The sequence below is a fragment of the Equus asinus genome, chromosome 2 (assembly GCF_041296235.1).
Source record: "Equus asinus isolate D_3611 breed Donkey chromosome 2, EquAss-T2T_v2, whole genome shotgun sequence".
In the NCBI taxonomy this organism is placed as follows: Eukaryota; Metazoa; Chordata; class Mammalia; order Perissodactyla; family Equidae; genus Equus; species Equus asinus.
In genome coordinates, this window is record NC_091791.1 from 122,606,038 (window position 1) to 122,620,650 (window position 14,613).

Here is a 14,613-nt window from a genome sequence, read left to right on the forward strand (position 1 = left end):
CGCCCAACGTGGGGCTCGAACCCACGACCCTGGGATTAAGAGTCCCATGCTCTACCGACTGAGCTAGCCGGGCAGCTGAAACTAACCTCTTTTCTAGATGTTTTCAAAGGAATAAGATTACTTTAACTTATTCCAAGATTTATGTTTTGCATTAAATTATTTACTTTATAATTTGTTTTGGTAAAGCTTTTTCACTGCTCTCAAAATTGTATTTCATTTCTGAATCTGCGCTCACAAACTTCTATTCTTTAATAAAAATGTATAAATGGCCCTCTAGCGGTCAGCGGTAAAGCGGCCCAAACTCCCGCTGAGAGAACGGAAGCGAGCGTGGGGCGCCTCCTGAGTATCCCAGAGACTCCCACTGGCAGAGCGCTGGCGTCTGCTGCACAGGGCTCGGAGAATGTTCTCGACGCCTGCGTGGCCAAGTACAAAAACAGGCTCCCTAGGAGTGTCCTGCGTGCCCTCTGGAAAAGCTCAGAATCTAAAGCACAGCTGTAAAGCCGGCTGGCCTCTCGCGGCCCAGTGTGGCTTTGACTTTTGTGGGATTTTTCTAAGGCATGACGGCGGTTCAACTAAGCCATGCTGTATTGTTCACACAATAGATTATTAAAAGCTAAAGCAGTCTCAGAAATTAATGGAAAATAACATAGAACGTTGGCTCACACGAAAAACGAAAAGATGAAGACATTGATTCTATGGGTGATAGCACCCCAGGGTGGGGAGGGATTGCTACTTCAAGCCTCTCCCAACTAAAATGAAATTAAAAATTTATTCTGCTTTTCTAGTAGGAACTGTAGTTGCAAGTAACCAAACAGTGCAAGCTGATGAGAGAGTGCTCTACTTTGTAAGAAAAACAACCCAAAACAAAACCATGTAGGATTAGAAAAAGCATAATTTGGCAAACCCTTATAAATGAAGATTATCAATTGTGGTTAAACCATTACATTAATAGTTGTTGGGGAACTGGATATTCACACAGGGTCAAAGTAACACTACACGGGTTACTCCTTAGATGCAAGGGGGCAATCTAACTGTATGATGGCGGCTGTCACCTTATTTAATTGAGAAATTAATTTGAGTTTTGCTAGTGGTTTACTAATCTTCAAGACAGTGTGTCTTCATAGTAATATAATATGAAGTACACAAGATCAATAGTAACTGTTTATTCTAGCCAAAAAACTGTTTTAGGTAGGTCTGTCAGCCATTAGACATCAAACCAGTTAACAGGAAATAAAGAGGCATGAGGAACCAGATGAATAACACCACAAGGAAGCACTAACCCAAAATCAGAAGGTGGGAAATTCTACAGGACAACTGGCCAGGCGTCTTTAACAGTAACTATTATATTTTTAGAAATGACTTTTGCTAAATTAAAAGAGACACAGGGACCATAATAATCAGACACAACAGGTGATCCTGGATTGGATACTGTTCTGGATAAACCTGCTGTAAAAGAGATTTGGGGGTCAACCAGAGGAATTTGCATATAGTTTGAATTTTAGATAAGATGAAAATTTACTGTAATGGAAAAGTGGAGATGATTGAAAAAAGTAGATTGCAGATAAAATACAATCTTTCATTTTAGTAAAAAGAAGGCCATATGTTAAGGTTTCAATGGTTGATACTTGAGTGGTAGGAATCCTAAATTTTTACTTTTCAAATTTTTGCTTGTCTTTATTCTCTCTCTTTTTCTTTTTTTGCTGTTTGTTAGTGCTTTTGTTGCTATTGTGAATAATACTGCTCTGAATGTTGGTGTACAGATATCTGTTTGAATCCCTACTTTTAGTTCTTTTAGGTATATATCCAGAAATGGAATTGCTGGATCATATGGTAATTCTATGTTTAATTTTTTGAGGAAGTTCCTTTGGAATTCTAACCTTTATGCAAGTTACTTCCATAATGCAGGCCTCTGTTTCCTCATCTGCAAAATATGGGGGCAGGGCCGGGGGGATGAGAGGGAGAGAGGGAGGGCTAAAAGGAGTAAGAGTTTAAGGAGCTCTCTAAGGAGCTCATGAACCGATGACCACCTAGACCCCCCGGACGAAAGTGCTGGTCCCCTCCATAGAGTCTCATTGAGTGAGGACAGGAAGAAAAGCTCCTCTCCTTCCCAAGAGACACAACTTGCTTTCCACTATGTGTTGGACCTGGGCAGGCCTGGGGATGGAGATTGGAGGACGGGTGGCCAAGGTTGCACAGGCTGGTGACACAACTGGGGCCCATCTGCCTCATACCATCTCACCCCAGAATTTCCTTCTCCACTTTCTCACCTTCTCAGTTCACCTCTCTATGTTCAGAGAGAAGGGGGTGAAGCCTGGGTCTAGATCAGCCTGAAACATAAAAAATGCTTGAAGTTTCAGTAAGGAAATTTCATTCATAGGAACTGTACCATCTTCCAGTGTCGCCATGGAGACGGCTGAGATGAGAATCATGAAGATTCTCCCGTCTTCCCCCTTCCTCCCTCTGGATACCAGCTGCAGCTAAGCCAGACTCCTCAGTGATCTGGGGAGACCTCTGAAGCCAGCACAATCTTTCTGATATTTCCTCTAAAACTCTCCAAGGTTGTCCACTGCCTCAGGATGAAGTCCAAAGTCCAAACTCCTTAACAAGGCCTGCCTGCTCTTGACTGATCTTGCTACAGCCTACCTCTCCAGACTCGATTGCCAACCCCCTCCTGTGCCGGATGCTCCAGCCACACTGAACTGGAAACAGCAAAGCCATGTACTTTCAAGCCTCCAGGATACCAGGTGCACCTCTCCCTTAGTTTGAAATGCTGGCTCCCCACTCTCTCAACTCCATCCTGGAAGACCCCCATCAGGACACACCTTCTCCAGGAAGACTTTACTGCTTACTAGATGGCGAATGTGCTCTCCTTTGTACACGCAGCGTCAACTATACTCCCTTCTGACTCAACATGGTCCCTCTGCCATGTGTGCAGAGAGCAAGCACACAGGCACTGGCCTGAAACTACCTAGGTTCAAATGCGGACTGGGCCACTCATAAAACATGTGATGTTACAAACTGCCTACCTACCTCGCAGAGGTGTTGTGAGGACTGGATGAACGGACAGTGTGGTTCCTGCTGCCTTGGCTTCCCCAGCAGTCTATGAGGTTGGTGGGATGAAGATCTTGTTTTCTACCCTTGGTGAGTGCCCATTAAGTGAGGAGTCTCATGCCGTGTGCTCTCTACCAAGGATCTCATTCCTATCAATGAGATAGGATTATAGATCACCCGAGGCTTGACGTAGGGGAGGGGACAGCCAAGTAGGATCCCTGGGTATCATGGGAGTGAGGACAAGGCAGCAGCATAAAAGGCAAAGAGAGGCTACACTGATGCCAAGCTAGCTAGGGTCACCCATACATATCCCTGGTGCACCAACATGTATTCTTTTTTTGAGGAGGATTAGCCCTGAGCTAACTACTGCCAATCTCCCTCTTTTTGCTGAGGAAGACTGGCCCTGAGCTAACATCCATGCCTATCTTCCTCTACTTTATATGTGGCTTTTGCCAAGTGGTGCCACGTCCGCACCCGGGATCCGAGCCGTCGAACCTTGGGCCGCCGAGGAGCAGAATGGCAAACTTAACCACTGCGCCACTGGGCGGGCCCTCCAACGTGTGTTCTTAACAGAAAAACTTAGCTTTGGCCCACATCTAACATTTCCCTTTCAGATGTTTTTCACCTGAGCTAGGCTTCTGCCTCAGATAAACCACTTTAAACCAGCTTTAACCCCACTACAGGAGCAGTGCCTGCACAGAGGGACTGGGAGGTGACTTCAAGTTGCCTCTGCTTCTTTACCATACAAACCCAAACCCCTACCCACTTCGTACCTTGCTAGGCACATTTGGTGCCTTGGGCAAAGAAGTTTGGAGGACTGTGCATACACCAAATGTGCCTGGAAGTCACTGCCCCTTTCCTGGAAGCCTAATGATGCCAGGACCCCTTGCCCTTTAAGAGTTCCCTCCCCGTTTCCCTGTCTTTGGGGAGAAGGTGTTTTAGAGCAGAAGCTCTCCCTTTCTCCATTCCTTGACCAACGAATAAAGTTTCTGCTCTGCTATTCTGAACCCAGTCTCGTCCTATTGGTGTGAGCGACTCCAGCCAAAAGGACCTCCGTTTAGGTCTCCAGTCCAACTAGGGCTCAGTAACACTAAGATGGCTGTAATCAAAAAGACAGATAATAACAAGTATTGGTGAAGATGTAGGGAAATTGGAATCCTCATTCACTGTTGGCGAGACTGTAAAATGGTGCAACTAGAAAACAGTCTGGCAGTTCCTCAAAAGGTTATGCACAGAGTTACCATATGACCCAGCAGTTCCACTCCTAAGTATATACCTAAGAGAAACGAAAACATATCTTCAGACAAAAACTTGTACACAAATGTTTACAGCAGTATTCATAATTGCCAAAAAGTGGAAACAAACCAAATGTCCATCATGTGGTGATGAATAAATAAAATTTGATATATCCAGATAATGAAATATTATTCAGCCATAAAAGGAATGAAGTACTGATACGTGCTACAGTGTGAATGAACCTGAAAACATTATGCTAAGTGAAAGAAGCCAACCAGAAAAGACCACATATTGTATGATTCCATTTCCGTGAATTGTCTAAAATTCATAGAAATCAAATGGGCAAATCCACAGAGATAGAAGGTAGATTAACGATTGCCAGGGGGTTGGAGGGGAGAATGAAGAAAGTGTTCTAAGGTTAGATAGTAGTGATAATCCTACATATATATATATACACACTAAAAACCATGGAATTGTACAGTTTAAAAAGATGAATTTTACAGTATGTAAATTATACCTCAATAAACTATTATTTAAAAAAGAAAAAAATGCCAAAACTGGATCGTATGAGTTTGGATATATTCTAAATATTTAAGTTGCAAGATAAATATTTACTTTTTTCATCTTGTCAATGTGTTTAATGATAGAATACACAACTTCATTTGCAGAAAAGGTCCAATGTCTAAAGTGTAAATGTCTGAAATGTTCTCTGGGAATATAAGACCTGGAGACATGAGGCCTCCAGCTGCCCCGTGTGAAGCTCTGATTCTGGACCCTAATGTGCTCTGTGATGTTACGCAAGTGTCTTTCCCACTCTGAGCCCCAGATTTTTTATCTACCTAACAAGGAGACTGACTCACAAAGATCCTGCAGGGCTGTTCCTACTCTGGCATCTGGTTCTTCTTTGACTTTCCCTGAGACCCGTTGGTAGAACTCTGGATGGGCTCCCATGCCCTTCCCACCAGGCCCCAAATGACATCCCCGCTGGTTGAAAGGACAGAAAGGAAATCGTGAGCCCATATGCTCACAGTGGTGCCATTGTGCCCAGCAGAGCCTCTTTGTTCTTTTTAGCTCAGTCTCCTCGTCTTCCAGATCAACGTTCATTCCGCAGCTCTGAAAGGAGTGGGCAGAGGGCTAGTGAATGCTGTGGAAGGGAGCCAACAGCATTTAGCAAGCACTTAATAGTAATAGCTGCCATTTGTGGAGTCTCTACTCTGTGAAGTGCCTCCAAGTACTTGAAAGGACCTTCAGCTCAGCTGGGTTAAATAACTTGTCCAAGACTACACAGCGAACAAGTTGCAGAGCTGGGCTTCACACACACCTGTGGTGCGAGCTGGTGCTTGGGCACCGTCACGCCTTCCAATTATGCATGCCACAATCACTTCCTCTCATACCCCTTCTCATTTTCCATCACCCAGGCACTTTCCTAAGCACTACATGTGTTAACTCATTTAAATGTCATAACAATCCTGGGAGGAAAGTGTTGTTGTTATTATCCTCATAAGAATAAGGGAAGTGAGGCACGAAGTAGTTAAGTAACTTGCTCAAGGTCACACAGTTCATGAATAACAGAGCCGGACCTTGGTATAGGCAGTCTGGCTCCGAGCACCCACGCTCTTGCCATTATGCACCAGTCAACTAACAAGTTCTTAAATCTGACCTTTCATTTTCTTGGACTTATGAAGCATTTCTTGATTGGTTGAAAAGTGATTTAAGTATAGTTGAAAGGGCTCCAGTGCCCTGGTCTGCCAATGACTGCACTGTAGGGCCAGGCAGATGAGTGAAGGGGTTGGGGTGCCTGAGAGACTAGAGTTTTTATGTCTGATCGAAAGAGGCAGCCATGGGCACGCAGACCCAGGACCACCAGCTCTTCTGACTTTATTTAAAAAGGAATCAGAAATCTAGATTTTAAGCAAAAACTCCTGATTTTTAAGTGTTGTCAATTACCTTTTTTTAACGCAATACTATTTCGGCTAAACAGAACCTGCCTGTGGGTGAGTTATAACCTGCAGTGTGCCAATATTCACACTCTGGAGTAGACTGAGTCAGTCACTGAAGCTCCCAGGACTGGTTCAATGGTGGGGACAGGCCTCCCTGCCCTCCTGCCATCTCAGGCATGGTGGGGATCAGCTGAGGTCTGAGGCTCCTGCCACCAAGGGTGAGAGCAGACGCCCCACACCTCTCCACCAAAGACATCCCCTCCAGGGCCAGCCCCTGGCTGGGAACCCCCCACCCTGAGACCCTGGGTCCTCAGGGAATCAGAACCTGATCTGGTAGATCAGACTGGCTGCCAGGCTCAATTTAAACACTTCTTCCCCAGAGCCTGTGCTCTGTTTCTCTGGGACTGCAGCTGTGGAGGGAGGGGCTGCCCAAGCCATACCCTTGTCCACGAAGGCTGCTGCACACAGTGCCCTGGGCCCTAAAACAGTGGGCACATGAGAAACCCTGGAATTCTTTTTTCTTTTTTCCTTTTTGAGGAATATTAGCCCTGAACTAATTGCTGCCAATCCTCCTCTTTTTGCTAAGGAAGACTGGCCCTGAGCTAACATCCATGCCCATCTTCCTCTACTTTATATGTGGGACGCCTACCACAGTATGGCTTGCCAAGCAGTGCCATGTCCACACCCGGGATCCAAACCAGAGAAGCCCGGGCCACCAAAGCAAAACGTGTGCACTTTACCGCTGCGCCACGGGGCTGGCCCCAGCCCTGACATTCTGAGGGACAGGTCACTGATGTGTATGTACCTTTGATCTCTCAGCCCCCTTAGTCCTTTTGGGAGACAATTCATTTCATGGAGTCTTAGGGCTGGAAGTTGCCCAATTGCTCCTTTTCCAAAGGAGGAAACAGGTCCTCACAGAGCCATTTTAAAATCTTTGAGACTTGAACAGATATTTGTACGCCAATATTCATAGCAGCATTTACAATAGCCAAAAGGTGGAAACAACTCAATTGTCTATCAACAGATCAATGGATAAACAATGGAATATTATTTAGTCATAAAAGGGAGGGAAATTTTGATATATCTACAACACAGATGGATGTTAAAAAATTATGCTAAGTGAAAAAAAACAGACACAGAAGGACAAATACTGTAAATATTGTATGATTCCACTTATATGAGGTACCTAGAATAGTTGAATTCATAGAGACAAAAAGTAGAACAGAGCTCTAGTTACCAGGGGCTGGGGACAGAGGGGAAGGGAGAGGTATTATTTAATGAGTTGGGGACGATGAAAAAGTTCTGGGTATAGAAGTTGTGATGGTTATACAACACTTTAACTGTATTTATCGTCACTGAATTGTATACTTACAAATGGATAAAGTGATAAATATTATGTATATTTTGCCACAATAAAAAAATCTGGAAGGGCTCACCCCGTAGTCGAGCGGTTAAAAAGAAATGTAGAGCATTATAGGATAGGTACTAAAAGACTAAAAAACCTTTCATATTACTAGAGGGAAAAGATGAAATGAGAAAAATAACTGAATCCAAATGAAAAGAGAGGAAATTAAAACAGAAAAACTAAGATAATGATAAAGCATAAAATAAGATAGAAACATATCCAGCTATTACAATACCATAATAAATGTGAATTAACTGAATTAGGAAGTTAAAAGACAAAGATTATCAGGCTAGATTAAAAATAAAACAAAATCCAGCCATAATTGTTTACAAGAGATACACCTAAAATAGGCACAGAAAACGATATATCAAGCAAATAGAATGCTGGTGAGGCTATATTATTATTATTTTTTTTAAAGGTTGGCACCTGAGATAACATCTGTTGCCAATTTCCTTTTTTTTCCTCCCTCTCTCCTCTCCTTCTTCTCCCTGAAGCCCCCCCAGTACATAGTTGTATATTCTAGTTGTAGGTCCTTCTGGTTGTGTTATGTTGGATGCCACTTCAGCATGGCTTGATGAGCGGTGCCATGTCTGCGCCCAGGATCTGAACCGGCAAAACCCTGGGCCGTGGAAGGAGAGCACGTGAACTTAACCACTCAGCCACGGGGCGGCCCTGATGCTATATTAATACCAGGGAAAAAAAGACTGTAAGAAATGAAAAGATTACCAGGTATTAGGGATATAGTGATGAAGAAGGCAAGCTGTCATCCCATAGGTCTTTGAATAGAGTAGCAGAGTGTAATAGACACACATAGAAAGAAAGAAAGATTAATGGCAGTAAGTACTATTTTTAAAAAGTACGAAGAACTCTGAGAGAATGTGGCAAGGACGCCTACTTTAGATTAGAGGGCAGAGAAGACCTGTTTGAGGAAGTACTGTTCTGGCTGAGACCTGAAGGTTGCCAGCTGGGGCGGGGGATGGGAGGCAAAGTGTCCTGGAGAGACAGAGCTAACTTCAAGAGTGAAAGTTCTGAATATGGGAGAAGTTATTATTGGAGGAGAAGACTAATTATTGGAAAGAAGACTGGCGTGGCTGTGGCCAGTGACTGAGGACAGATAAGCCCTTTCCTTCCCAAGAGAAACTCTGGTTGTCTTCATCCAGTTTTTGCTGTTCTAAGTTGAGAGCTGCGCCTTTTCATCTGGAACAGTGGCAAGGAGTTAAAGTGCAGTGAGCTCACACAGGGAAGCCTATGCTGGAGACGGCGGTCACCCTATCGGCTCCAAGAACTGCAGAGCCTCTGAACTGCTCTTTTGTCCAAACCATCCTTGCCATCAAGGCCTGAAGCATCTCGAGCACACAGGCTTGTCTCTGCTAGAGTCACCCCTGCAGGTACCTTAAAGACTAGGGTTCATCCCAGTTTATACCATCAGGCAGGCAGCCTCAGTTTGTTTTGATAAAGGAGTCAGGGTCTCTTGGCTACTTTCAGGGAGGAGCTGAGTTGAAAGAGAAATTTGCTTCACTGGAAGGAGGAAGTCAGGGTTAGGACCCCAGGGAGGCAGACTGATATCCTGGCCCTCAACCCTTCTTCTTTTCCTCAGGACTGTGCTGCTGTGGGTTGGACAGCAGAAAAACAAATATCACACTGGGGCCGGGCCCTTCTCCTAGAAGAGAATGGCAGGGGTCAAAGTCCACATCTGGTGTCAGTACCCTCCCCACAAATTAATTCACTGAATGAACATTTATTAAATGCCACACTGATTAATGCCTGTGTACCTAGCACAGTCAGGTACAGAAACTTAGACTCAAAGAATTAAGACCTAGATAGAGCCTTGGAGATCACTGACTCTGACCTGCTTATCTCACAGATGGGGCGCCAGAGGCCCAGAGAGGAAAGGGCCTTGTTTATGTCCCAGCAAATGAGAAGCAGACTTGGGAGATGGTCCTACGTCTCCTGATGCTCAGGCTAGTGCCCTTTCTACCAGCCCTGATCCCTTCCATCTACTCCACTTCCACCCACCCAAGTCCAACCTCCTCCACTGTTAGCTAATTGTAGCTCTATCATGAGCACCCTTCAGAACTTTAGCCATGCTCTGATAATCTAAGAAAGAGGCTCTGGTGAAAAGCCTCTGCATGGAAACTAATAAATATTTAACAGCAGAGTTGACTGGCAGGGGCCGGGAGAGAGAAATCTCAAATTTCCATCCACAGAGAATCCCAGTGTCTTCACTAACCCCTAACTGGCTTCCCCAGACCGTGGAGGAAGGGATCAACTGGACCTACAGCCATCAGGGACCTGAGATCACAACAGCTATCTCTCACTGAGTGATTGCTATGTGGCAGGCAATTTCCAATGGTTTCTCCTTTACTTCTCAGAGCAACTCAACAAGATAGATACAAGCATTTCCCACTTCACACATGGGGAAATCAAGGCTCAGAAAAGTGTGGGAATTTGCCAAGGTCACACAGAGAGTTAGGGACAGCTGTCTGGATCTCCTTCAGACTGCAAAGCAGCAGAAAAACATGCCAGCACATTGCTAAACAGAGTCTCTCAAAATATCTGCCACAGGGATCCTGGCATTCATCAAAAGAGTTGTTTATAAAGATCAAAGTTAAGCAATTCCAAGAGAGCTTTTAAATTGTCTTTTGTACAACAGAGCAAAACTGTGGATGAGCTGGAGACCCAGGGGGAAGTGCTCACAGCAAGGCAGGGCCTGGGCAGCATCAGAGCCCCAGCTGCCTTGGGCAACCCAGCCCACCCCACTGCCAGGCTGGGCCATTGGTGGGTCCAAGTGATAGGCTGAGCCTCAGATATTTTTGCCTTTTTCATTTTTTCTCCCCCTAGAATTTGTCTGGGAGACTTTACAGACAGAGAGGAGAGAGAAATTCTGACCTACAGTGGTGGCGTGAGCACCTTCCAGATTTGCCCAGTCTTCGCACAGGAAACCAGTCCCAGGCAAATTGGATGGTTGGTCAGGGGTGGCCTGCCTTCTTCCTGGGACCTTGTCAGACTGTGGGAGGCAGGCTGTGACATAGTCTCCCTGTGTAACCTTGGACAGTGGCCTCCCCTCCCTGGACCTCTGCTTCCCCATCTCTAAAACAGGGGCTTAGCTAGGACCTCTGAGGATGCATTCCTCGGTTTCTGAATCCATGGGTTGCTGACCAAATTAATGTCATTTTTTTGTCCCCATTTTGCCACCTCCCTTGGGGCAGTGCTAAGAAATCAACTACAATAATCCAAGGTGACAACTGGATTCCTGCAGGAAAGACACCCTCTCCCCCAAACACACACACACACACACACACACACACACACACACACACCCTTCCTTTGTCCACTCATGAAATATGTCAATTTATCCTAACCACAACAGAAGGACATTTAAAATGGAGCCCACTCCACCCTCAGGGAATTAAAAGTAGGTTTACAGATCCCTGTTTACTTGACATTTTAATCAGTGAGTGAAGAGCAGAGAAACTGAAAGCTGAGGGGTCAAGAGTCAGGGCCACACAGATTTCTGTTTCAGCAAGGAATCTTCCAACACCTGCTCCGTGCCAGAGGCTGTTGTGAGGGAGATACAAATCAGAGCAGATCAGAGAAGCAGGTCCCTGGCTTTGAGGGGCTCCTGCTCAGTCTAGGGAGGGGGTCATGACCATAAGGGACCAAACTACGGGGCACCCTGTGGCAGGTGCCCTCAGGATCCCCAGGAAGTGGGGGAAGTCCAAACCAATGATGGTAGGACTGCATGACTTATTGCAAACCCGCCATACATAACTGGGGGTCCTGAAACATTTTTTCAGTCAGGACCAACCCACTGTCTGTGGCCCCTGAGTGCTTTAAAAGATACAGCCAAAAAGTGCTTTGAGAAGTGGGGAGGGAAATGGGGTTCAGACTCAGGATCCAGAGAATCCAGGGGGCCAGCAGCCAGGAGAATGGAGCATCACGATACAGAATAAGCAAAGGGCTGTGAGAACACAAACAAACTCCCCAGCTAGTGGGGCTGGCATGCCAGGCAGAGGAAACAGCGCGAGCAGATTTATGCAGGGACTAGGGTCCAGAGAAGGCTGGAGACGGGGCCCATGGTGGAGGCATAGGATTCTGGGTCTTATCTTGCAAGTATCTGCTTCTCACCCTGGGGTTCTCTGTAGTGCTACACAGAGTATATTTGGAGCATCTTCTAAGAGTGTCAGTCCCTTGAGTATTGGGGAGGGGGACATTCATTTTTTGCAAAATAAACATGAATATAGTATGGAGCTGACTGAAAATTGGATGAATTTTGATAATAAAACTCAAGGCTTTAAGGAACACTTCACTCATGACTGAGTGCCGAGCCCTTCAGAGTACTTCAGTGAAGAAGCTCGAGGGAGCACTGCCAGGCAGGGGGGCACCCAGAGAGGGGTTGAAAGCAGAGAAGTGGCAGAGCAGCTCTGCAGCCCATGGCCCAGACAAGAGTGTCCCCAGGGGTGATGGCTTACGGAAAAGAGGCCCTTTGAGTTGAGCCTGATATAGGCTGGGATTTCACCAGGGAAAGATGGGGTTGGGAGGGGCTCCCCGGTCGGGGGCACAGTGGGAGCAAGGGAAGAGAGGTGGCAAAGGCCTAGGACTGCAAAATGGGGAGGCATAACATGGGCAATGGAGCTTCCCTTTCCTCAGTGTCACACCTTTGCTGTGACCAGAGGCCCCTTCGCCTCTGCACAGCCCGCCCTCCCCCCTCAATGCAAGCCTCCCAGAGCACCCAGACCTCTATGGTGGCTCCCGGTTAGACCTTGGGGAATCAGTACCCTGCTTCTAATCTGCCCAGGCCACCGGTCACCAGGGAGGAGAGTGGGGGCTGCAGACTTTAGCCAGGAGGTGAGCACCCTTCTCCCCAAGCCTCCTCTCCAGGCCGGCTTGGGCCTAGGACATCTGTATTAGTTCCCTAGGGCAGCCATAACAGATTAGCACAAGTGGGGCAGCTTAAAACAACAGAAAGTTGTTCTCACAGTTCTGGAGGCTGGAAGTCTGGAATCAAGGTGTCAGCAGGACCATGCTCCTTCAGAAGGCTCTAGGGAAGAATCCTGCCTTGTCTCTTCCAGCTTTTGGTGATTGCCAGCAATCCTCGGCTTGTAGATGCGTCACTCCAATCTGTTTCCATCTTCATACAAGACTCTCTTCTCTGGGTGTCTCTGTGTCTACATGTGGCCTTTTTGTAAGGACACCAGTCATTGCATTAGGCCAACCCTAATCTTATGTCTTCATCTTAACTTGATTATGTCTGCAAGGACTCTGTTTCCAAATAAGGTCACATTCACAGGTACCTGGGGTTGGGCTTCAGCACACCCTTTTGGCAGACACAATTCAATCAACAACAGCATCTGCTTTCGAATATACTGGTCAGCCTTGAGACTTATGCTGTCTACAACCAACCCCTGCCCCGCAGTGACTCTGGATCTTCTCTTCCCTGCAAACTCTCACTCCTCCACCGCCCTCTCTCCTCCATGTTCAACCTCTGCCACCCTGCTGGCTCCTTCCCACCAGCACCTTTCCTCAAAGCCCTTTATGACTTACCACTCTCCTACCTCCATCACAGGTTATTTTGAAAGAGCTTTCTACATTTGTGGTCTCCAGCTCCTCACCTCCCATCTAGTCCTCCAGGTGCTATAATCTGGCTTTCCCCATCCAGCCTCTCCTACCATTTCCCAGGAGGTTGGAATTCAGCAAAGCGTGGCCTCATTTAGGTCAATGGTCAGACTCCATTTCTCAGAGAGTGTCTCAAAGCCCCTGCTTTAGCCCAAGGCCACCCCCCCCCCCCGGCCACCCCCACATCTCCAAGGGCCTCTGGGACAGTTACCCTCTCAGATCCTATTAAGAGAAAATAACTGTGGAAGGTAGTGAGCCATCAGCCATCTCCACATTCACTCGTATCATTTCTGTCCTGATTACCTCCAGTCTGACCACTCATATTAGAGGCAGGGCAGGGTGGTGGGCCCGGCTTGGTGTCAGCTCTGCTGCTGATTTGCTGTGTGCCACTTCTCCACCTGGAGCCTCAGTTTGCTCCTTCACGAAATGGGAATAATGGGATCCGGTCCCCAAGGATGCTGTGGTTAATTGAGATGATGACTTACAGGAGGTCTGGGGAATGTAACAAGCTGAACAAAGGTGGGTTCCAAAGAAGGCCCAGGCCGGCTGGCCCATTCCATTGGAGCTTGGACTTTAAGAGCAGTCTTCTGGAACCCAGGGGAGACTTTGGACGACCCTACTCAGGCTAAGGGAATGGGGAGAGACCAGAGACCACATCATACACAGGCAAACTACAGTGAGGACATACACAGCAGTGTTCACTAATTCATCAAACATTTATTGAAAGCCTACTGTATAAGCAATTCAAGCAAGAATGAGCTACAGATGTTTACAGTTTAGAATTGAAGAGAAGAAACAGAAACATACTCACCATTCAGTTTGCTCGGGCAGAGCACTGTGGAGGGAACCAGGAAGGCCTGTAAGCCTGGCCCTTGTCCCCCAAGGTGGGCCAGAGAGACTGCAGGGGGGCCAGCAGAGTGGAGCCAACACAGAGAGACAGAGAAAGGGCTCAGGGCACACACAGGAGGTGTACAAAATAGGACACAAGGACCCCAAAAGCTTTCACAGAGAGCAGGCAGGGGTTGAGGAAAGGTCTAGAACATTTCTGCCTGGGGTTCCAACACCTCGAAGGCTTCATGCAGGAGCTGAGAGTGAGGTGGACTTGGCAGAGAAAGAAAGGCTCAGCTGCCCTCTGTCCTGAGGGGAAAGACAAAGGTGGTCACAGTCCAAGGGACTGCCTAACCAAGTAGGCTGCATGACTCAGGGTTGGGACGCAGGAAGTGTCCTGCCCCTCTTTAGGGGAGAATTTAGCAGAGAAAGCTTGCAGAGGCCGAGCTGCTGGGGCCCAGCTGCTACAAGGGGCAGTGGGTCATCTCTGCAAGCCGAAGATGCTTTCGGCCAGCCACCCACCCACTCCTGGCATGG

General features: G+C 46.8%; 1 non-coding gene across 1 annotated transcript; it reads right to left on the bottom strand.

Annotated features, from left to right (window-relative positions):
• Positions 1 to 73, bottom strand: TRNAK-CUU (transfer RNA lysine (anticodon CUU)). The gene has a single exon. It is a non-coding gene; the product is annotated as a tRNA-Lys (tRNA).
• Positions 74 to 14,613: the final 14,540 nt, after the last annotated feature.